Raw genomic sequence first — 25,184 nt, forward strand, 5'->3', positions numbered from 1 at the left:
AGCAGAATTTAAGTCTTTAGGAGACAGAATATATAGTGGTGAGGAGAATGGATATGGTGGATGAGAGGTGGGGGAAAGTCACAATGAAGCTGCAGGCTCCTAGAATTAACAGCTGGGCAAGCACAGATGCCGTTCCCTGAGCTAGAGCTCACAGAGGAAGAGCAGATTTGAAGAAGGTAGGAAGATGACTAATTCAGTTTGAATCTGTTGAATTTGAGTTACCTGTAGAACAGCCAAGAATAGAGAAATAAATTTCCATTAGATGGCTGTGTGTTTGGGTGTAAAGTTCATCAGAGAATCTGGTCTGAAGTCATGGACTTGGACAGCCAGCATCAGCACAAAGAAGGTAACAAAAACCATGAAAGAGGATGTAAAAGGAGAAGAGAACGCAAGAACAAAATCCTGAGGAGCACCAATATTTAAAAACAAGATTCAAAAAGGGGGGGTTCTGGGGGGCTCAGTCAGTTAAGCATCCGACTCTTGATTTCGGCGTAGGTCATAATTTCACAGTTCGTTGGATCAAACCCCATGTCGGGCTCTGTGCTGACAGCACAGAGCCTGCTTGGAATTCTCTCTCTCTCTCTCTCTCTGCCCCTCCCTTGCTCAGCTTTTCTCTCTCTCAAAATAAATAAATAAACGGGGGTGGGTGGTGGGATATATAGCATAGATTAAGAGGAAACAGCCAGAGAGATGGGAGAAAACCCAGGAGTGTTGAGTCACAGAAACAAGGGAGCTAGAGTTGTAAGTGTGGGTGGACAGCATTGTCTAGTGATGCTGAGAGATTAAACAACATAAAGGTGGAAAAGTATATGTTGGATTTAGCAGCAAAGCAGTTGTTTTGAGTTGAATTGTGTCCCCCGAAATTCATACATTGAAGTCTTAACTCCTAGTATCTCAGAATGTGACTGTATTTGGAAATAGGATCTTTGAAGAGTTAATTAAGTTAAAATGAGGTCATATGGATGGACTTTATATGATATGACTGGTGTTCTTATAAAAAGAAGATATTAAGACATAGATACATAGAAAGAGATAGGCAGCCATCTACAAGCCAAGGAAAGAGGTCTCGGAAGAAACTGGCTCCACCAACACCTTGATCTCAGACTGCCAACCTCCAGAACAGTGAGAAACTAAATTTCTGTTGTGTAAGCCATGCAGTCTGTGGTACTTTGTGGTGGCAACCCTCACAAATGAACACAGCAGTTGTGATGACTTTGGTGAGAGGAGCTGCTTTGAGAGGATCATGATGTGAGGTCAGGTGGCAGGGAATGAGGAGTGAGCAAGTATGAAGAAATGTCCAACAGTTATAGAAAATGATTTCAAAATTCTGGGGCACCAGGGTGGCTCAGTTGGTTGAGCATCCAACTCTTGATTTTTGGCTCAGGTCGTGATCCCAGGGTTGTGGGATTGAGCCCCATGTTCCATGCTCAGCATGAAGCCTCCCTGAGATTCTCCCTCTCTCTGACCCTCTCCCCATTCACACACACTTTCTCTCTAAAATAAAAAATAAAATAAATAAATTTTTTTAAAAATAATTTTGAAATTCTGTCTGTGATGGGAAAGTGAAGATATGCATGGTACCTTGAGGAAGCTGTGAGTTAGTGAAGGGGAGTTGACTAGTTAATTGCTGGATTAGTTAGTTGATTTAAAAGTAATACAGGGCGCCTGCATGGCTCAGTCAGTTGGGTGCCCAAACCTTGATTTCAGCTCAGGTCATGATCCCAAGGTCATAGGATTGAGTCCTGTGTTGGGATCCATGATGAGCATGGAGCCTGCTTCAGATTCTCACTCTCTCTCCCTCTGGCCCTATCCCCTGCTTGCATGCATGCATGCACTTTGTCTAAAATTTAAAAAATAATAAATAAAAACTTTTAAGTGGTACAACTAGTCATTAATAGCTCTCCAACTGAAGAACCAGAGCATATTTCAAGAAGGTCTGCTTAATGGAAAGAGCCTAAGCGTCCATCAACTGACAAATAGATCAAGAAAATGTGGTTTATCTATACAATGGAATACTACATGGCAATGAGAAAGAATGAAATCTGGCCATNAAAAGAAAAAGAAAGAAGGTCCATTTAACGTTCCAAGGTTAGAGTTTAACCAAGCTAACACATCCATTCTGGTCAAGTCCCTAGAGCAGCACTCTCCAATAAAATAGGCACTGGCTGGGTGTACTTATTTAAATTTAAATTAATTACAGTTGAATAAAATTTAAAATTCAGTTCCTCACTCACACTTGCCACCTTTCAGGTGCTCAATGGCCACAAATGGCTAGTGGCTACCATATTAGGCAGGAAAGATTATAGGACATTTCAGTCATCACAGGAAGGTCAATTGGACAATGCTGCCCCAGAGTTATTTAAATTGTTGTCAAGTGAAGGGCTGGTGCAAACCCCACAGTATCACATGGTACAGTTTCAATGCAGAGGGCAGGATCAGCAAGAAAATGCATGTCTTTCTCAAGTCACATGTCATTTGAGAAAGATATGATTAGGACAGACATAGCTGGACACGGCCTTGTGTATGCTCCAGAGAGAGAACCCCTATGGCCCTCCCTTTTGCTATGGACTTTGAGACTGACAGCAGGTAGTAGAACCTGACTAAAGTTGTGACTGGAGGTTTTTTATGGCCAGGACACCTAGTAGTGGAGATAAACTCCTATCAGCTTACTAGGGGTCCCTGTCCTGGGGGCCAGGAGGGAAGCTGAGTCATGAAAGTCTTGGGAGAGAGTCCTGTGTCCAATGGCTTGTTGCCGGGAACCAAAAGAGATCCAAAAGGTTCATCCAAAGGACAATCCTACTTCTGTCTCCTCAATAAGCCTCTTTATGTTAGACAAGGACTAGCTTCTCTGGAATTTCTATGCACTGGAAAGGATGAAATTGTTTACTTTTCTCTAGCCATTCTATTGGTACCTTTTGTTATTGTCGTTAAAATTGATTTATTTGTTCCTTTTCATTTTTTAAGACATAGTCATGTCTGACTGTATTTTTTTGTTATTGTGTTGAAATATACTTAACATAAACTTTACCATCTCAATCATTTAAAAAAACTTAATGTTTATTTTATTTTTGAGAGAGACCAAGAGACAGAGCATGTGCAGGGGAGGGGCAGAGAGGGAGAGAGACACAGAATCTGAAGCAGGCTCCAGGCTCCCAGCTGTCAACACAGAGCCCTACGTGGGGCTGGAACACATGGACCATAAGATCATGACCTGAGCCAAAGTTGGACGCTTAACTGACTGAGCCACCCGGGCACCCCTACCATCTCAGCCAGTTTTAAGTGCACACACAGTTCAGTGGTATTAAATACCTTCACACTGTGCAGCCGTCATCACCATCCATCTCATAGCTATTGTCATCTTGTGAAACTGAAACTCTATACTCTTTCATCAATAACTTCACATCTTTCCTTTCCCCCCAGCCCCTGCCAGCCATCATTATACTTTCTGTCCTTATAATTTTGACACTACGTACCTCATGGAAGTGAATCATACAATATTTGTCTTTTTGTGACTGGCTTATTTCACTTAGCATAATATCATCAAGGTTCATCCATGTTGTAGTGTATTGCAGAATTTCCTTCCATTTTGAGACTGAATAATATTCCACTGCATGTATATACCAAATTTTGCTCATCCATTCATATATTGGTGGACACTTAGGTTGCTTCCATGTTTTAGCTACTGTGAATAATGTGTCTATAAACATGCGTATATAAATATCTCTCTGATACTCTGCTTTCAGTTATTTTGGGTATATATCCAAATTGGAATTTTATTTTTAATTTCTTGAGGAACCCCTATATTGTTTTCCACAGCAGCTTATCATTTGACATTCCCACCAATAGGGGTTCCAACTTCTCCACATCCTTGCCAGCTTTTCTTGTGTTTTGTTTTTGGTTTTGTTTTTGTTTTTAGAATAGCCATCCTAATGAGGCTGGGGTGGTCTTACTGGCAGTTTTTTTGAATACTCTAGTTGAAATATGTCCATTCAGCAGAAGATATGAACAGACACTTCTCCAAAGAGGACATCCAGATGGCCAACAGACACATGAAATGGTGTTCAGCATCCCTCCTCATCAGGGAAATACAAATCAAAACCACACTGAGATACCACCTCACGCCAGTCAGAGTGGCTAAAATGAGCAAATCAGAGAACTCTAGATGCTGGCGAGGATGTGGAGAAACGGGCACCCTCCTACACTGTTGGTGGGAATGTAAACTGGTGCAGCCCCTCTGGAAAACAGTGTGGAGGTTCCTCAAAAAATTAACAATAGAACTCCCCTATGACCCAGCAATAGCACTGCTAGGAATTTACCCAAGGGATACAGGAGTGCTGATGCATAGGGGCACATGTACCCCAACGTTCATAGCAGCACTCTCCACAATAGCTAAAACATGGAAAGAGCCTAAGTGTCCATCAGCGGACAAATGGATCAAGAAGATGTGGTTTATCTATACCATGGAATACTACATGGCAATGAGAAAAAATGAAATCTGGCCATGTGTAGCAACATGGATGGACCTTGAAGGTGTTATGCTGAGCGAAATAAGTCAGGCAGAGAAGGACAAATACCATATGTTTGCACGTATAGGAGGATTAGGAAGAACTTAACGAAGGACCATGGGGGAGAAGAAGGGGAAAAATAGTTGGGGATGGGGGAGAGGCAAACCATGAGAGACTCTTGAATGCTGAGAACAAACTGAGGGCAGATGGGGGAGAGCGGGAGGGGGGTGATAGGCATGGAGGAGGGCACTTGTGGGGATGAGCACTGGGTGTTATATGGAAACCAACTTGACAATAAACTATTTAAAATTAAAAAAAAAAAAAGAAATATGTCCATCCAAAACTAACCACAGAGCTGACCAGACCAAGCTCATGCTAGCAGCATGTTTTGCTGCAGCCCATTATACTAAAGGGGCCTATTACACTTGCGGTCAGCCAACAACACACACAAACACACAAACTTTAAAGAAGTTTTCATTTAAAAAAATGTGATTATGGTTAAAAAGTTTAAACAGTATAGAAGTATATAAAATAAAAAGTAAAATCTCTTCCTGACTGTTCAGCTTTCTGCCCCAAAGAGAGAACCACAGTCAACAACTTCCTGTGTATCCTTATGGAAATTCTCTGTTCATTTCCACACAAACCTTATTTTACAAACTGGCATAACTGATCAGGATGACACTACTGATCTCATAAATTTTGTCTTTTCAAAATATATTTGTGTGTAGGGGCGTGTGGGTGACTCAGTTGGTTAAGTGTCCGACTTGATTTTGGCTCAGGGCATGATCATCATGGTTGTCAGATGGAGTCCTGCTTTGGGCTTTGAGTGTGGAGCCTGCTTAAGATATTCTCTCTCTCTCTCTCTCTCTCTCTCTCTCTCTCTCTCTCTCCCCCCCCTCCTTGGTCTCCATCTCCCTCAAAGATAGATAGATAGATAGATGGATAGATAGAGATAGATAGATAGATAGATAGATAGATAGATAGATAGATAGATATCTACACATCTATCTGTAGATATATATATATATACACATTCCACTCCCATGTCATGGTGCCCCCCCATGTCACTCATGGGCTCTCACCTAGGAAGAGCTAGTGCAGTCATCTGTGGGGTATGTATATATAAACCCATGTATGTATTTCACACAAATGAAAGATTACCTCTTTATACTTTCTGTAACTTACCTTTTTCTTTAACCTTAAAAATATCAGAGCATGGTAACTTAATTTATGTGCCAATTTGACTGAGCCATGGGGTACCCAGATATTTGGTTAAACATCATTTCTTGGTGTGTCTGTGAAGGTGAGACATCTTCTGGGTGAGATTAACATTTGAATCAGTAGACTGACTGATATTATTACCCTCCCTAGTACACGTGAGCTTCATCCCATCCCTTGGATGCCTCTGTAGAACAAAAGGTGAAGTAAGGGAGAATTTGCTCTCTCCTTCTGGCTGTTTTCCAGCTAGGACTTCAGTCCACTTGGGCACTTAAACTAGAACTACGCTACCAATTCCCCTGGGTCTCCAGTTTGCAGATGGCAGCTCTTTTAATGATTCTTCATAAAATTCATAAACCCACTCTCACTGTCCTGACCTCAAGCTGCTCAACATTTTCATCTGATTAGTTTTTTTTTTTCTCCAAGAATGGGTCTTACCTCTGCCAGGATCATCACCTTAGAAAGGACACCCATGGACCCCTAGAAAAGACCCCTTTGAGAGAGCAGAGCAGCCTATCAGTGACCCACTGCGGAAATAGAGCAGGTGGCAAGTGGAAGGACATTCCAGACAGATTGCCTTCATGACCAACCAAGAGGGCAGGTCAGAAGGAAGGACCCTAATGTGTTGCCCTCACCTTAAAGCTCTATATTCTATTGTTTGTCCTTCCCAACACCTCAGAATTTTATCTTTTGTTCTTTTAAGAGAACAAATGCACAATTTTACTTACTTTTCAATAAACTTAAATCCTTCAGGGGTACAACATGGCAACGATTCTATGTGCAATGGCCTTATCAGGAAGGCTGCCTCAGTTTGGCCAGAACCATGCCACTGTTTCCATGGCATGAGTTATCTTTCTCCAGATTCCTCTGGTTTTGTTCGGTTTGCTGCCAGGAGTCACTGAGTTGTGCTTTATGCTCATCTCTTGTCCAAGTAGAATTCAGCTTCATGTCAGGCATAAACAAACAACTCCAGTTTTAAAAAGAGCCGTGTGCTCTCTCGGGATCTGGAGACATTACTAGCAAATATAGCCCTGGACCACAGCCTCCCTGACATAGTTACTGCTATAGAAGTCCTGTTCCTGGCAGTCTCTCACAGGCTCCAAGATGATGGAGAGAGTAGACTTGATCTCTTTTGATAAGGTAAGAATCTCTCTCTAATTGGAGAGGAACAAAGTACTTTTTCAAGACCATTTGTCCCAAAATAAACTATGGTGATTGCTGAATCTAAGACGTAGTAATACACATCGCCCTGAACCTTACTCAGATTCCTTAAAACTAGCTTTAATTTGTGGAAGGTTGATACAATATTTTTGTTGTTACTGTTTATTATTTTTTGATGAGAAATTAGCACTACAAAAAAGTAATAGCTCCGCTAATAATTCCACCAGAGAAAAATAATTTCACTTCTCCCTATTATGGTTTGAAAGAGCATATCAGTTTACATGGACATTGCCTCAAAATTTATAATTAATCCCCAAATGATGTAAGTAAAAGTTCTGTGGGTCAGTAGAGAGGAAAGAAAAGTGAATTTCATAAAGTATTAAGATTGCTCAAGATATGGCCCATAGCCATACCCCCTTGGGCTTTGTAGTATCATTTTCTCAGGCAAAGTGGACTTGGGTTGGAGAGAACTCAAACAGGACCAAAAGCACATGGGGTACAGCAGGACGTGGTAGTTATGATTTAGCAGGCCTCATGCCCCTTGAGTCAGTAATAACAATATTTAGCACCCCTGGGGTGCTGTTGAAACCTTGGACGTCCCTCAAAGCCCTACCATAGACCCAGGGCACTGAATTGCTGAGAAGGGTTATTGCTACAAGTATTATGTAACCTAATGTCCTTCTCGCTGATGAATAAATTAGGGAGAGGAAGAAACCAATACTGAGTGCCACATGTTGTAGTAACACCCGCCTCACTGAGCTCTTTGGTGCCTTTTCCCATATGTTCACAGCAGGGCAGCAAGAGTGACTCTTCCCAGACACAGTCTGATTATGTCACACCTTTGCTTAAACACTCAAGGCCTCCCGTCAATCTTAGAACAAAGACCAAACCATAATAGGGTCTTCAGAACTTGGTATTGACTCCTGCCCTCTTCACTATCATCTTCCACTTTTCCTCCTGGATGCTGGTCTCTGTAAGCTCCTCAGGCATCCCGTGAGGGCACTTCCCTGCCACAGAGCTCTGTACAGGCTGTTCTCTGCCTCCCAGCCCCACCCACACTTTGCCTTGGCTCTTGGCTCACACTAGTACTTTAAAAAAAAAATTTAATGTTTTATTTATTTCTGAGAGAGTGAGAGAGAGAGAGAGTGAGCAGGGGAGGGTCAGAGAGAGAGGGAGATACAGAATCTGAAGCAGGCTCCAGGCTCTGAGCTGTCAGCACAGAGCCCGACGCAGGGCTTGAACCCACAAACCGCGAGATCATGACCTGAGCTGAAGTCGGACACTCAACCGATTGAGCCACCCAGGTGCCCCTGGCTCACACTAGTACTTGAGATCTCAACTGAAAGGTCTGTTCCTTAATAAACTTCCTGCCCCAGATTAGTTTACCTCCCCCAGAACTAAGTATCTTTCCCTCAAGAATTTATCACATATGCAATTATGCAGTCATATGTGTGATTATTTGATTATTATCTTCCTCCACATCAGCTGTGATCTCCATGATGGCAAGGCCCACATACGTTTTGCTTACCATGTTTTTTCCTAATGCCTGGCACAGGTACATCATAGACTCAATAACTGCTTGATGCATGAATAAATGGTAGTACGCTGTCCCATCCCTTACAAATGTAATATTTGGGTTCACTCCCCACCATTGCAGCTCAAGATATAATCAACATACAAATTTTTATCCAAAATACAGTAAAGGTTGACCATACCTTATTGTCTGGAATATAATAGTATATTGATTACTTCAATTTATGCATCTCCATCCTTCAAAAAGAAAGAAAATGATCATAGGCTCATGGTGCTAAAGGGGACTCAGTTAGTTTCACTGGGCATTTTTTCCATTTTATGTATTTATTTATTTATTTTTAAATTTTTATTTAAATCCAGATTAGTTAACATATAGTGTAATAATGATTTCAGGAGTAGAATTTAGTGATTCATCACTTACATATAACACCCCAGTGCTCATCCCAACAAGTCCCCTCCTCAATATCCATCACCCATCTAGCCCATCCCCCACCCAACACCTCTCCAGCAACCCTCATTTGTTTTCTGTATTTAAGAGTCTCTATGGGGCGCCCAGGTGGCTAGTCAGTTAAGCATCTGATTTAAGCTCAGGTCATGGTCTTGTAGTTCATGGGCTTGAGCCCTGCATTGGGCCCTGTACTGACAGCTCGGAGACTGGAACTTATTTCAAATTCTGTGTGTGTGTGTGTGTGTGTGTGTGTGTGTGTGTGTATGTGTGTGTCTATGCCCTCCCCCACTCATGCTGTCTCTGTCTCAAAAATAAATAAAACACTAAAAAATTTCAAGAGTCTCATGGTTTGCCTCCCTTTCTATTTTTATCTTATTTTTCTTTTCTTTCCTCTATTTTCATCTGTTTTGTTTCTTAAATTCCACATAGGAGTGAAATCATATGATAATTCTCTGACTAACTTATTTCACTTAGCATAATACCCTATAGCTCCATCCACATTGTTGCAAATGGTAAGATTTCATTCTTTTTGATCACTGAGTAGTATCCCATTGTATGTGTATACCACATCTTCTTTATCCATTCACCAGTTGATGGATATTTGGGCTTTTTCTATAATTTGGCTATAGTTGATAGCACTGCTATAAACATTAAGGTATATGTGCCCCTTTTAATCAGCATTTTCGTATCCTTTGGATAAATTCCTAGTAGTGCAATTGCTGGGTCATAGGGTAGTTCTATTTTTAATTTTTTGAGAAACCTCCACACTCTTTTCCAGGGTGGCTGCACCAGTTTGCATTCCCACCAACAGCGCAAAAGGATTCCTTTTCTCCACATCCTCACCAACATCTGTTGTTTCCTGAGATGTTAATTTTAGCCATTCTGACAGGTGTGCCAAGACATTTTAAACATCAGGCAAACGTTGAGCAGTCTACTCTAGATAACTGAGCTTCCTAATTTTTTCTACTATTAGAGATCCTCTCCCTGCCCCAGAACTCTAGTGAAATGCCACTTGAATCTTTATTCAATCTATTAGAAAATTCTCCTTGCTTTTATGTACTATCCCTTTGACTGATTGGGAAATGAAGATCAATAAGTGTACCTGTGTTTTACTCATTCTTCAGTGCTCTCTGCAGCTGATGGATTGTGAAATAAACCACTCCCATTTCCAGCTTACTTCCTTTATCTAAAGTGGTTTTTCTTCTCTACTACTCTGGAACTGTCAAAGACCATGTTGTATGAAAAGAATAGCAAGCATAAATCAGCGCTGTCAAGTATTAGATATATTATAAGGCTGTGATACTGTTGTGACTGGTGCCAAGACTTCAGTTTCAGTAGCCAAGGTCCTCTGGGCACCAGAGAACCAGCAAAAATTGGAGACCCATGATGTAAATCCTTCACAGTGCCTGGTCAAGGCTGTGATCCACTATGAAGTAGCTGGGAAGTAGCTCTTCACCTTACCCACCTAAGGCTACCTCTATGCCAAAGTCTGTGTTTAAGGAGCACAGTTGTCTGGTTTCCTCTAACTTCTGAACCTCTGTCATCTTCTGGCCATTATCCCTTTTATCCTCTGAGCCAAAGGCTTCATCTCTTCTCTTCCCTCATAATATCTGTGGTTGGCCTATTATTGGGAAGACTCCCAATTGCCCTATCAGTGAGGAGCCCCAATTGTTAGCTACTGACCTGACCATGTCTGTTCTCACAGGAAGGTGGTGCTCATTCTTCATCAAAACCAACAGTCTAATTTTCAGTCCAAGTAAAGAAGAGAATGTTGCCTCTCAGCCCTGGAGAAAGTTACCCTCATATCCAGAATGGACTGAACAGCTCTTTACCATCCCGAAAGAAAAAGACAATAAGATTTGAGTATTTGTTTAAAAACAAATTTTATATCCTGCTGTTCAGACCATAATCCATTTAATACTCATAAATATCTCTAATACACTCACAAAATGGTGATCACATTCATTATTTTTAAGAGTTCTCTCAGAAAGAACACTCTTTTTTTTTTGTATTTTGTTGAAGACCCAATTTATTAAAACCTACAAGTTTAATAAAACTTTGAAAATCAAATTTTCCTATACATTCTAGCACTGGTCATTTACTTAAAATACCTCAAATTATTTAAGCTACAATGAAATTTTAACATAACTAGTTTCAGAACAGTTCAAACACAAACATGATGACTACAAAACCCTTAAAACTATTCTAAAATATACCCCAACTTATTTCCTAAGTATTTAAGAGAGAGAGAGGGAGAGAGAGAGAATGTGCAAGTAGGGGAGGGGCAGAGAGAGGGGGAGAGAGAATTCCAAGCAGACTCCACACTGCCAGCACAGAGTCCAATGCGGGGCTCTATCTCATGAACTGTGACATCATGACCTGAGCCAAAATTAATAGTCAGACACTTAACTGACTGAGCACCCAAGCACCCCATCTCTTAAGTATTTCCTATACTTCTTATTCCTTCTCTGGTTCATACAAAATGCAGTATTACTTATTTAAATATGTTCCAAGGACTATTCAATATCCCAGGTCAGAAGAAAAGGTTGGCATATCACTCAGTGTCCAGTTGGGAAAACCAAACCCGCTTCAGGTATGTCAGACATAGGAAACTTAACACAAGCATTGGCAGTAGCAGGAGGACACCATCACCCTCCAGCTACCAGAAGAGAAAGAGGCAAGTAGTGTACCAGGGTGTGCAACCACTGCATGTCCAGGGTCCCGAGCACCCCTGCTGCTACCACCAGCAAGAGTGAGAGGCCTAACCAACTGAGACACCCAGGTACCCCTAGTTATCTTTGCTTTTTACTTTCATTCATTTCTGCTCTTATATTTATTAGTTCTGTCCCACTTTATTTTTATTATTTTTCAATAGTTTCTTGAACTGAATACTTATATTTTAAAGTTTTTAGGGGCACGTAGGTGGTTGGGTTAAGTGTCTGACTTTGGCTCAGATCATGATCTCACAGTTCGTGAGGTCAAGCCCCACCTCAGGCTCTGTGCTGACAACTCAGAGCCTGGAGCCTGCTTTAAATTCCGTGTCTCCCTTTCCCTCTGCCCCTCCCGCACTCATGCTCTGTCTCTCTATAACTCTCTCTTTCTACAATAAATAAACATTAAAAAATTAAATTTTTAAATGTTTACTCTTTTCTAATATATCTAATTTCATCTAAGTTTTGCATTAGTTTCATTCCATATGGTATATAGGATTTGGGAGGCATCACTTCTAAATATTTTGTCATTTGTAAATGATTTATTCTTTAATTCAGAAAACTGTTTTCCTCTCTCTTTTTAAGATTTAAAAGAAAAATTTTAAGTAATCTCCACACTTGATGTGGGGCTTGAACTTACAACCCTGAGTTCCAGAGTCTCATGCTCTTCCACGCTGCCTGGGTGACTCAGTCTGTTAAGCTTCCAACTCTTGATTTTGGCTCAGGTCATGAACTCACAGTTCATGAGCTCAAGCCCTGAATCAGGCTCTGTATTGATAGTGTAGAGCCTGCTTGGGATTCTCTCTCTCTCTCTCTCTCTCTCTCAAATAAATAAACATTTTAAAAAAAAGAATGCAGGAAAAAAATTTATTTAATAAATCTGAGAGGCTAATCTCTCAATAAACACTTGGTTGATGATACAGATGTGCCCATTATACAATACATATAATTATATAATAAGTGTAATACTTATAACACAGTACATTTAGGTTTTCCCTTTAGCATTTAAGCTAACACCTATTTGCAACACTGCTTTTAAGCTTCATAGAAAGACTTCAATTATATATAATATTTTAAAATAATCTTTAAAAAATTCTATCCAATTGGCTGTAGTTACCAGTTAGGTCACACTGAGCTATCTTAGCTAACTTATTCTGTTCTCGAGGAATTAGGAACCGAAAGGAATTATTTATTGTCAACTTGTGCCACTGTCTACAGAAACTGAGATCAGCTTTGACTAAGACAGATTGGCTGTGTACCAGCAGTTTGAGGATTTTCCTCTTGCTTTAAAAAAATATTAGATTTTTATAATATGTGGAACAGGGACTGTCCAATTTTCTTTACTATGGCATCACCACACCCTACTGGGCTGACTGCAATTTATTGGCTCTGTCATCCCCACAGATGGGAGGCCATTGAAGACTTCAGTAGACCCCAGTTTGGAAATATAATCTCTCTGAATGAAGAAACCACAGTAATTAAAGTGTGCTGTATTTGAAAGAAGTAGGATTGGGGTGATGTAAAGTCTTTTTTCATGTGCTAAAAACAAGATGGGCCTTTGGGTTCTTAATGAAGACATGTTCATCTTAAATACTTTAGACCATTCGACTTAATACTTAATAAGGGTGTACATTTAATTTACTTTACTCTGTCATAGTTCTGAACTCAGTGACTTTTTGACTTGTTTGGTTTTCTCAGGCTGTGGGTGGAGGTAGGGGTAGAATCCCTGCACCGAAGCACATCACCCCGTCTCTCTGAGCTGGCTCACCCCACCCACTGCCAGCCCATCTTCTTCCTCTAACTCCAACAGCACCTTGTGACTTTAATAAACATTTTTATCAATAAAGTTAATCCTCAAAAATTATTTTTATTATTTGACAAGCAGGAGTGCTGATTTATAGCAACCCCCAGTTTGCATCAAAATACTGTGCACGTTATAAGTGATCCATAGAACTGGTTCAGAAAGAAGTAATACTACTAATGATCACCAACATTTTTGAGCATATGCTCTATGCCAGATACTTTAAATGTGCCTTATTTGATCCTCATGCCAATTCTGTGAGGAAAGAGCAGATCCTTTATTTTGAAATTTAGAGCGTGGCAAGATTTGGATCCTCATTTACTGTAGCTGTGCTGGCTTGCATTGTTCCGATAATTTCTCTTGTTGTACTCTACTCTTCATGCTGACCTTGACCTTGAAATGCAAGGTAATTTGATGCCTTGAAAGAATGGTTCTTGAAGGTATAAAAATAATGTTTAAAATAATTCTTTCCCACTTTGATGCAATTACAGGAATTTTTCTTCCCTTGATCATTTAGCAGCATGTCCAGAACAGACAAGGCATACTTAGGTCACCTTATAACTACATTACAGAGGATAGAGAAGGAAAGATAAGTCTTAAGCTATAAGGGAGGACTGGTTCATAGAGTAAATTAAGAAATGACCAGAACTAGAGCTTCTGTTTCACAAAGTGCAGTGTAATGGAGAGAATATGAGCCTTAGGATTAGGTCAGGTTTGAAATCTGCTGCTTACTGATGTTGTCATCCTAGACACAGGTCATGATTTCATAGTTGGTTGTGAGACTGAGCCCCAAGTTGGCCTCTGTGCTGGGCATGGAGCCTGCGCTCACTCGCTTGCTCTCTCTCTCTCTCTCCCCCTCTCTCTCTCAAAAAATAATTTAAAAAACTAAAAATTTAAAAAAGATAGCTAAATAGGTTTAATAAAATCAAAAGCTGACTCTACCATGTCTTGTAAAATGGATAAACTCACAAAACCGGTAAATAATAAATGGGAAAAGGCATATATCAACATACAAAATGGGAAGTGAATATAAATACTGGTATAGGAAATTTTTAAATTTCATGAAAGAATACTGTGGACAATATGACAATAATAATTAGATATAATAGACAACTTTCTAGAAAAATATAAAAAATCAAACTTGATTCAAGGAGAATAAAAAACCTGAAAATATCTGTACACTTAAAAACAAGTTGAATCATGGGGTGCCAGGGTGACACAGTCAGTTAAGTATCTGACTTCAGCTCAGGTCACGATCTCACAGTTCATGGGTTCAAGCCCCACATTGGGCTCTGTGCTGCCAGCTCAGAGCCTGGAATCTGCTTCAGATTTTGTGTCTCCCTCTCTCTCTTTTCCCCCCGCCCCACCCTGCTTATGGTCTATGTCTCAACCAAAAATAAATAAACATTAAAATTTTTTTAATAAATAAAAATTTAAAAAATTGAATCAGTAATTTAAAAAAATCAGCTCTCAAAAAATGCAACCCTTGAAAAATCAATCCTTCAAAAGGTACAGCTACTTTGGATGATAGTGTGGAGGTTTCTTATAAAACTATGAACATAATCTTATCATATGATCCAGCATTCATGCTTCTTGGTATTTACCCAAAGGAGCTGAAAACTTAGCCACACAAAAATGTGTGTGTAAGTAATATATAAATAGCAGTTTTATTTACTATGATCCAAACTTAGAAGCAATTACCAAAACTTGTTAGGCAAATGAATAAACAAACTGGTGCATCCAGACAATGGAATATTATTTAGTGTTATCAAGCCATCAGCTATCAAGCCATGAAAAGACATGGAAAAAAGTTAAATGCATATTACTAATGAGAGAAGCCAATCTGAAAAGGCTGCATACTGTATGATTCCAACTATATGACATTTGGAAAAGGCAAAACTAAGGAGACAGTAAAAATAATCACTGATTACCAGGGGCTAGGGATTGGAAGGGATGAACAGGCAGATCATTTTTAAAGGATTTTTAGAGCAATGATACTATTCTGTATGATAGGATAATGGTGCATACATGTCATCATACATTTATCAAAACCCATAGAGAATGTATGACAGCAAGAATGAGTCCTAATATAAATTATAGACTTTGGGTGAAAATGTTGTGTCACTGTAGGTTTATCACTTATAATAAAATTACCACTCTGGTGTGGGATGTTGATAGTTGGAGAGGCTGGAACTTTGATGGGAGAGAAAGGGAGTATAGGGAACTTTCTGTTCTTCCTGGTCAATTTTGCCATGAGCCTAACACTGCTCTTAAAAAAAAAAAAAAGTCTACTTAAAAGAAAACAACAATTTTTGATGGTTTCACAGTTGTTTCATCCAAACATTTGAAGAAAGGTAACAAAAATTTTAACGAAATATTAGCAAACTGGGGTGCCTAGGTGGCTTAGTCGGTTAAATATCTGATTCTTGATTTCAGCCCAGGACATGATCTTACGGTTCATGAGATCAAACCCCGTGTCATAAGCTGAACTAAATCAAGAGTCAGATGCTTAACCAACTGAGCCACTCAAGTGCCTCTGAAAACCCATTTATGACAGAGATGGCATTACAATTTAGACTAAGAAATATGCTGGGACAACTGACTGTTGATTTGGGAAGAAAATCACCTTCACACACATATTCAAAATTATGTATAATAAGGACTCAATGTGGAAAACAACATCTTAATATCTTTAGAAGAAAATAAGAGGCTATTTTTATGACATTGAAGTAGGAAAGAAATTTTCTAAATAAGATATAAAAGCACAAATCATGAAAGAAAAGTTTGATTACATTAAAATGTAAAACATATGTAGAACAAAAGTCACTACACATAAAATGAAAAAAAAATGCATAGACTGAAAGAAGGTATTTTCAAGGCATGTAATCGACTATATCAACAGGGCCCCCTAACTCTCTTGCTTCCACAGGGTTTATCAATGAAGAGCCCAATAGACTGGAGGCAGGCAGATGTTATGAAGTCAGAGCATCTATTCTTTTAGTATCCATGGGTGTTCCCATAACTGGCTATGACTCTCAACCAAAGACCACAGCTCCTGAAGGAGCCCTCTTTTCATCTTACTGTCCCCATGTTCTGTGTCCTATCAGCCTAGGGGTACAATGACCTCCATATTAGGAGTCCTTATGGTTTCCCTAAGCCCTGCCCACACCTTAATTACACTTGCTTCTCATTGCTCAATTCGAGTTTGCCATCTGTTCTTTTCTGGGACACTGACTGGTATACCTGGTACAAATTCTGTTTTTAACATATTAGGCAAGTTACTTAACCTGTCCGGCTCCAATTACTTCATCTATAAGTGGTTCTACCTTGAGAATTAATTTAAATGGTCTACATAAGCTCCTCAGTGCAGTATTCAGCATGCTGACCAGTCAGTAAATTGTTACTATTACTATCGTGACAGTGGTGGTTATTATTGTTGTTCCTAATATTTCTTCATTGCTACTCAGTGATATGAGTATCACCTAACCAAAGGTGGGCAGAAACACCAAAGCTGAACCTAAACAGGAGAGCTAAAACATAATTTGCTCTCAGGTTTTAAGAACTTTTCAGGGTCTCCCTAAGCTCACTGTCATACTAATCAATGGGATACATTCTTTATCAAGTGAAATGACATGGAGTTGTCTTCTGTCTACCTGTGATGAATGGGCCAGTCCAGTTGATCTCCAGCAACAAAAGAAGGCTTCATTATTTGCAAGACTAGGCCGCACCAATCATTCACATTCCACAGACACCTGCGGGTATGTCAGCCACAGCAGTCGGTGATGCTCTTGCAAATGCAGGTCTCCATAAATAAGTAGCCAACACAAACCAGGGGTGGAGGCTGGCCTGCACCCACCCCTGCACCTGTGTGCACCCCTCCCAACTGTAGACCTCATGAGTCAGTTCTGCCAGTCAGTGTGGGTCCTTACATACCTAATGACATTCATGACCAGGCAGATTGTCTCCATTTCAATTCAATTTTATATACATTTTTGAAAAATACTACAAGTTACAACACCAAATAAGTGTTTTAATTTGCATGACATACTGAACTATTTAAGGAAAATTATGCAATGGGAAATGTAGTAAAACAACATAGTAAACACCTGTGCCATGGAGGGGGACGGGAAATTTTACACTGTATGTATTTATAAATCACATATATATGCCTCATTTTATTTTTATGGGATATTTATTCTCCTCCCATTAGATTTGCATAGTGTCTAAGATCTGTTAGTATGTCAGACCATAGAACTTTTGAGGAATGAAGAAGGGGACCTTTCTTGGGTGATAGACATGATCTGTATTACTTTTTTTTTTTAATTTTTTAATGTTTTTTATTTATTTCTGAGAGAGAGAGGGAGCGTGAGCAGGGGAGGGTCAGAGAGAGAGGGAGATACAGAATCTGAAACAGGCTCCAGGCTCTGAGCTGGCTGTCAGCACAGAGCCAGACGCGAGGCTCGAATCCACTAACCATGAGATCATGACCTGAGCCGAAGTTGGACACTTAACCGACTGAGCCACCCAGGTGCCCCAGACATGATCTGTATTTCTGATCAGAGTGCTGACTACATGGATCTATACATTTTTCAAAACTCATAGAACTGCACACTTATGATCTGGGCATTTCTCTATGGGTATTAACTCAATTTTATTTGAGGTTACAGGAACATGTAGAGGAATGAAAAAATTAAAACACAAATTCTAAAAGGGTATATCCCATTGTACCAGTCTCTTTATGATGGAATACAATCTTGAAACGCTAAGTAAATCAATCTCATCTCCCCAGAAGTTGGTAAATAATAGAAGGTAAGAGGAGGTGACTCAGAAACCTCAGAATAGCAATGGGAGTCAACTGAAGATTAGGCCTTTGCTGGGAGTGTACCACCCACATAATTACAGGGTCAATGCCTCAATTATCTGTGCTCATTCAGAGTAGGGTTGACCCAATGACACCCTTGGGTTTCTGAAAAAGGCTTCGGCCCTGAAGGGATCCCAATTTCTCATGAGCATGTGCTCTAAAGCCTCTACGGTTACTCCAAACACAATTAGATCTATTCCTAGATGGCTGAATGGGTAAACTATATATTATTGACTGACAGATCCCCAAGGTTCTTAAACATTTTAATCAACAATTTGGATGAGGGCGTAGAAGACGCATTTACCAAATGTTCAGAAGCCACATACAAGGGTGAGACCACCAGTAGAGGGACCACAGGCTCACAATTCACATCACCTAAACAGGAACAAAGATGGGGCCCAAGCCAAAAAGTTAAACTAGAATAAATTAAAAGCAAACTGCCATTAGGTGCAAAAGCCAACTGCCAAATCCAGGGGGGGAAACCTGACTTGGCAGAAAAAAGCCTTTTGGCTTTCACTGATCACACATGCAGTTCTGCACCAAAGGTGTGGCAGAGTTGGTTAAAACTTGAACATATTGACAGACAGGTCCACTAAACTCAACACCGATTCTCTCCTCTGTTTACAGGTGCTATGTTTTAAGAGTGACATTGACAAACTGGACTGTCTGACAGAAAGGGGATCAGGTAGAAGTAGACCCCCGTTCTACCAGAAACATTTTAGGAAATGCATTATTTAAGTTGAAAAAGAGTAAAGAGGTATAGGTAGAGGTATAGGAAAAAGAGTAAAGAGGTATAGTCCCAGGCAAACCAATCATCTTGGTTTGCCTGGGACTGAGGGGAGTTTCCAGACACAGAACTTCTGGGTTTGAAACCTGTGCAGACTCTCTCCTTGGCATGCACATGACCGCCTTCTCACCATGTCCTCACAAGGTAGAGAGAAGGAGTAGGCTCTGGTCTGTCTCCTACTTATAAAGACACTATCCCTTCATGGAGAATAGTGTTGTGCTCATAACCTCATCTAAAGCTGACTACCTCTCCAATGGTCCACCTCCAGATATCATCACACTGGGGGCTACGGCTTCAACATATGAATTTGGAGGGTGTGGAACATGAACATTCAGTCCATAACAGAGATACAAGTTATGGGCACCAGGACCATGAACTTGGAGACCCAACTCCAGACACTGAAGGCAGAAGCCTAGGAAGGGGTCAAGAGTCATGATGAGAGGTGGAGTGGTCAGACAAGCCCAGGCCAGAATGCCAGCACCACCACTTTGCGGCTGTGTGATTTGGGCTTATTATTAAATTAATACCTTTTGAGGCTTAGGTTCATCATCTGTAAAATGGCCAATCTAGGGCATGGCATTGTACTGACCTAGAGAAAGTCCTCAGGAAAAGGTGGTTAACACTTGTCATCACCATCGTCATCAGTGTCAGGAACCATGCTCACATACATCCCCAGTGACTTCTCTTCTTTCCCAGACTTCATGCTCCTTGAGGCAGGCAAAGCCCTCACAAGTGCCAAAAACTTGACGGAAAGAGGCCCTGTCTGTTCAGGGGTAGTTTTTTCACATAAGAAATTCTGGAGTCCTGCAGCCGCTTGGGGATGCTACTAGAGAGGCAAGCTCCTTCTCTTTTCTGCTCCAGCTCCCTCGGTGCAAAGCTTCTGTGGCGGCAGAGTGGCTGCTATATCTCCAAGCTTACCATCCGCATCCCAGGAAGGAAAAAAGAAAGGGGTGAAGGGCAAAGGTCCATAACAACACCTCAGCTAAGCCAAACCCCTTTGTTTTTATTTTTCTTTAATTTTTTGATGTTTATTTACTTTTGAGACAGAGAGAAAGAGAGAGTGAGAGAAAGCAAACACGAGTAGGGGAGGGGTAGAGAGGGAGACACAGAATCCAAAGCAGGCTCCAGGCTCTGAACTGTCAGGACAGAGCCCAATGCAAAGCTTGAACTCACGAACTATTAGATCATGACCTGAACCAAAGTCGAATGCTTAACCGACTGAGCCACCCAGGCACCCCTAAGCCAAACCCCTTTTAAAAGTTGTCTCTGGGGGCGCCTGGGTGGCTCAGTCGATTAAGCGTCTGACTTCGGCTCAGGTCAGGATCTCACGTTTCATGGGTTCAAGCCCCACGTCGGGCTCTGTGCTGACAGCTAGCTCAGACCCTGGAGCCTGTTTCAGATTCTGTGTCTCCCTCTCTCTCTGACCCTCCCCTGTTCTCTCTCTCTCTCTCGCTCTCTCTCTCAGAAATAAATAAAACATTAAAAAAATAAATTTAAAAGCTGTCCCGGGAGCCATATGTGGAAACCCCTTGGATGTCATTGGCCAGCAGCAGGTCACATAGCAACCCCAGCTGCAAGGGCCCTGGTGCAGTATTCAATGGACGCATTGCCATCCTGAACAACACTGGGGTTCAGCTAGTAAGGAAGAAAAGGAGAATAGATATTTGGGAGGCAGAGAGCAGTGCCCCCCGCCCCCCCGCACCTCCCAGCTACCTCTTCTGCGCTATACATTCGTCACCTGCCCACCTCACTTCTCAGGGAACAAAAAACCACTAGTCCTAATGGCACAGTCTGAGTGTGCAGCCCCAAATAGGCGGGCACATGACATCAAGAGGAGGGTGAGTGCAGGCTGTAGTGCTGTGTCTTGTCAGGGAACTCTGTGACTCCCAAAGCAGAGGTGGCCACAATTAGCACTGGACCCAGGAGATTTTCCTTTAAGGAAAGCAGCACAGTTGGACATAGAAAAAGGATTGGGTAAGTCTTTTTTTTTTTTTCTCAAGACTTTGGTGGAATTGGCATAACTATTAAAAAGAATGTTCTAGCAGGACCCTCTGTTCTAAAAACAAAAACAAAATGACTGAAGAGTGGGCCAAGAGGAAACAGCCTTGTGCAGAGTGGGTAATATTATATGGCTTGTGTTGTGATTAAGAAATACAAAAGAGCTAGTACTGGTTAAACGATTGACAATTCTGACTTTCTTGCTCACTGTCTGCCCATGCCTGGAATGTGCCAACAAGTGTACTTACACTAACCGGGTTGCCTTTCGGCATCCCACAACACAGGCAGTCAGAGATGAGATGTATATGAAGGAGGTTCTCCATCTAGCCAGCCACAACTACCTGAACCAGTGGTGTTTGAAGTCTGGTTCTTGGCCTGGTACCAACAGCATCAGCATCCGCTGGGAACTGGTCAGAAATGCAAAGTCTCAGGCCCATCCCAGACCTATTGGGATTCTGATTCATATATGGGTTTGAGAACCACTAGCCTAAGTCATTGTCCAACAGCAAGGATGTATTCAAAAGAGCAATCAGTCTATGGCTTTCTAACACATTTCACAAGAGGCTCATTAAAGCCAATAAAAAGTAGGGCACCTGGGTGGCTCAGTCAGTTAAGCCTCTGACTTCGGCTCAGGTCATGATCTCACGGTTTGTGGGTTCAAGCCCTGCGTCAGTCTCTGTGTTGACAGCTAGCTCAGAGCCTGCAGACTATTTCAGATTCTGTGTCTCCCTCTCTCTTTGACCCTCCCCTGCTCATGCTGCCTCTCTCTCTCAGAAATAAATAAAGCATTAAAAAAATTTTTTAAGCCAATAAAAAGAAGGGGTGCCTGAGTGGCTCAGTCGGTTAAGAGTTCATGACTTTGGCTCAGGTCGTGATCTCACAGTTCCTGAGTTCCAGCCCCACGTCAGGCTCTGTGCTAACCACTCAGAGTCTAGAGTCTGCTTTGGATTCTCTCTCTCTCTCTCTCTGTCCTTCCCCTGTTTGCGCTCTGTCTCTTTCTCAAAAATAAATAAACATTAAAAAATGTTTTCCCAAAAAGCCAGTGAAAAGTTAAATCAGGACTCTGAACTATGTAATAAATTCAGAGAGTTTAGAGTAGGAGATGAATCAGAGAAACCTTCCACAGGCCTGTAGTTAAATTTGTAGTTCTTTTTTTAATTTTTTTTTTTTATGTTTTATTTATTTCTAGGAGAGAGAGAGACAGCGTGAGCAGGGGAGGGTCAGAGAGAGAGGGAGTCACAGACCGAAAGAGGCTCCAGGCTCTGAGCTGGCAGTCAGCACAGAGCCCGACGCGGGGCTCGAACCCACAACCACGAGATCATAACCTAAGCGAAAGTCGGACGCTTAACCGACTAAGCCACCCAGGCACCCCTAAATTTGTAGTTCTTAATGTTTTTTTTTATTATTCTAATCACAACATCTCTTTATATCTGTTTTGAAAGTTATAGCAAAAAATGATTTACAAAAATTGATCTCATTAGAGTTTTGGCACAGTATAGGGATAAAATGTACTGAAAAGTTTTGCATATTCCCATCATTGTTATAGCCTTACTTAGTGAGACAGGCCCCAATTTTAATAGCATACCTGCTACGGGCTGAATTGTGTCACCCCCAAATTCATGTTGAAGTCCTAACCCTGAGTACTTCTGATTATATTTGGAGATAGGACCTTTAAAGAGGTAATTGAGGTAAAATGAAGTCATGGGGGCAGGCCCTAATCCACTGTGACTGGTGTCCCTATAAAAAGAGATTAAGACACAGACACGCACAGAGGGAAGACCATGGGAAGACACAGTGAAGGTGGCCATCTGCAAACCAAAGAGAGAGGCCTCAGATGAAACCAACACTGCCAGTACCTTAATCTCAGACTTCTAGCCTCCAGAGTTGTGAGAAAATGAATTTCTGCTGTTCAATCCACCCAGTCTACGGTACTTTGTTATGGCGGCCCTAGCTGACTAAGATGACATATAGAAAGACTTATGAGTAAGTAGGGCCTTGCCTGATAATTACTGTTGTGGTAGACCTTTGTGGTGTTCCAAATATTTCCAGCTTGCCACTTCCTGGGCACATAATGATATTGTACCTTCCCACCCCTTGAAGAACTTAGGCACAGCCACATGACATGCTTTGGCCAATAAAATGCGACAGGAATTTTAAGAACCTGAGCACGATTCCTCCTGTTCCTTTCCCCTCCACCACAGCAAGGTGGACGCAATGGTCCCAAAGAGGCTATTCCATCAGACTGCTCCCGGGGACAAGTGATGCAGGCTGGCCCCCAGCCAAGCCACGATGGACTGGTAGTGAGAGCCACAAAATAAACCTTTGCTGTTTTAAGTCCTGAGATTGCAGCACATCCTAGCCTGTCCTGACTGCCACATCGGTTTACTCATAATCTAAAGCATGAATCATCTCATTTATCAAATTTCAAACATTCAGTTTTCTCACTTAATTCAGAAAACAGGCATAAAAATAAAACTATCAGTCTTTTTTGGTTTGGATTTTTTAAACCCCCCCCCAAATTAAAAATAAATAAACTGTAAGTTAAATAAAAAAAGAAGTACTGAAATTCAAAAAAAATAATATAATATCAGGTGATAAGCTGCATGCTGGTGAGAGAGCACAAGGCTTCCTGTAGAGGGTGGGAAGATGTCACTGAGATTAATCCAAAGGAAGGACAAACCAGCAAGCCTCTCTGCAATGGGTAGGCTCAGCTAAAGGAGAATATAATCACAGTGTTCCAAAAATGGTTCCTCCTTCTGATTATCATATAATTCACCCCAGAACCAGCATCTTATACAGAGGAAACTGAGGCCAGTTAGGGTGGCTGAGCTGGGCTGTAACTCTTTCCTCCTGCCTCTCAGACCAGAGCCCTTTGCACTCTTCTGTACTTGTTAGCCCTTTAAGAATCAAAAGGTAGAGGGGCACCTAGATGGCTCTGTCGGTTGACTGTCCCTTGATTTCAGCTCAGGTCATGATCTCCTGGTTTGTGAGACTGAGCCCCACATCAGGCTCTGCACTGACAGCATGGAGCCTGCTTGGGATTCTCTCTCTGTCTCTCTCTCTCTCCCCTCCCCTGCTCAGTCTCTCTCTCGCTCAAAATAAATAAACATAAAAAAAGAATCAAAAAATAGAATTTTATTTTAGTCCATAATAGTGTCTCCTTATCTTAAACTCTGATCATATTTCTGTTATTTCCCAGTGAAGAGAAAACCATTTTTTCAATAGTATTTATTTAAAAAAAAAATAATGTTCATATAATCTAACTCACTTTGTGCACTGTGCATTCTTTTATTTTTAATTTTTTAAGTTTTCTTTTAACATTTATTTTGAGAGAGAGAGAGAGAGCTTGTGAGGGAGAGAGTGTGGGAGAGCAGGGGAAGAGCTGAGAGAGAGTGAGAGAGAGAACCCCAAGCAGGCTCCACACGGCCAGCACAGAGCCCAACTCAGGGCTCGAACTCACAAACATGAGATCATGACCTGAGCAGAAATCAAGAGTCGGACCGTTAACTGACTGAGCCACCCAGGCGCCCCTGTGCACTCTGCATTCTTTTCAGCCTAGGCATATGAGAACTTCTAAGAACAAAATGCCGCTTTTTGGGCTTCAAGGTCTTCCACCTTTTCCCTTTACCTCAGGTAGTCATTCACAGCATCCTAGTCAGCTTCACTGCTGTCCTCAGCTTGGCTTTCCTACAATTCATTCATTCAGGTCACCCCTTCTTCCTGGAACAGTCCCCCAACTTGAGGTTCTCACAACTTGCTATTGCCTCTAAACCCACAACAAATCCAGCTTTTCTTGAAGAACTTCCCAACTTGAAACTCCACCCACTGCATCGTTACATTGCAAGGAACTCACCCAATATCTGCATATATATAAGTTGTCCAGGTGATTGTGTCATCTATTTATCAGTCAGGTGATTTACTTATCAGTATTCTGTTCTTATTAGACACATGCCCTATTATGTACTCTGTGGAAAGAATGATGAGAAGGGAAAAAAAAATACAATGTGGGTTTTCTAACACATTGTCCTGTTATCTAGGCTGCCATAGGTGGGCAGATGCAGTCCTCTGCAGTATGTGGAGTTGGTTTTAGTTGGCCCGGATAACATACTCTATGAAGTATGAATGGTGAGCACTAGTGTCATAAATAGAGTTTCATAAATT

This window comes from Crocuta crocuta, unplaced genomic scaffold (assembly GCF_008692635.1).
Source record: "Crocuta crocuta isolate KB4526 unplaced genomic scaffold, BGI_CrCroc_1.0 scaffold426, whole genome shotgun sequence".
NCBI lineage: Eukaryota > Metazoa > Chordata > Mammalia > Carnivora > Hyaenidae > Crocuta > Crocuta crocuta.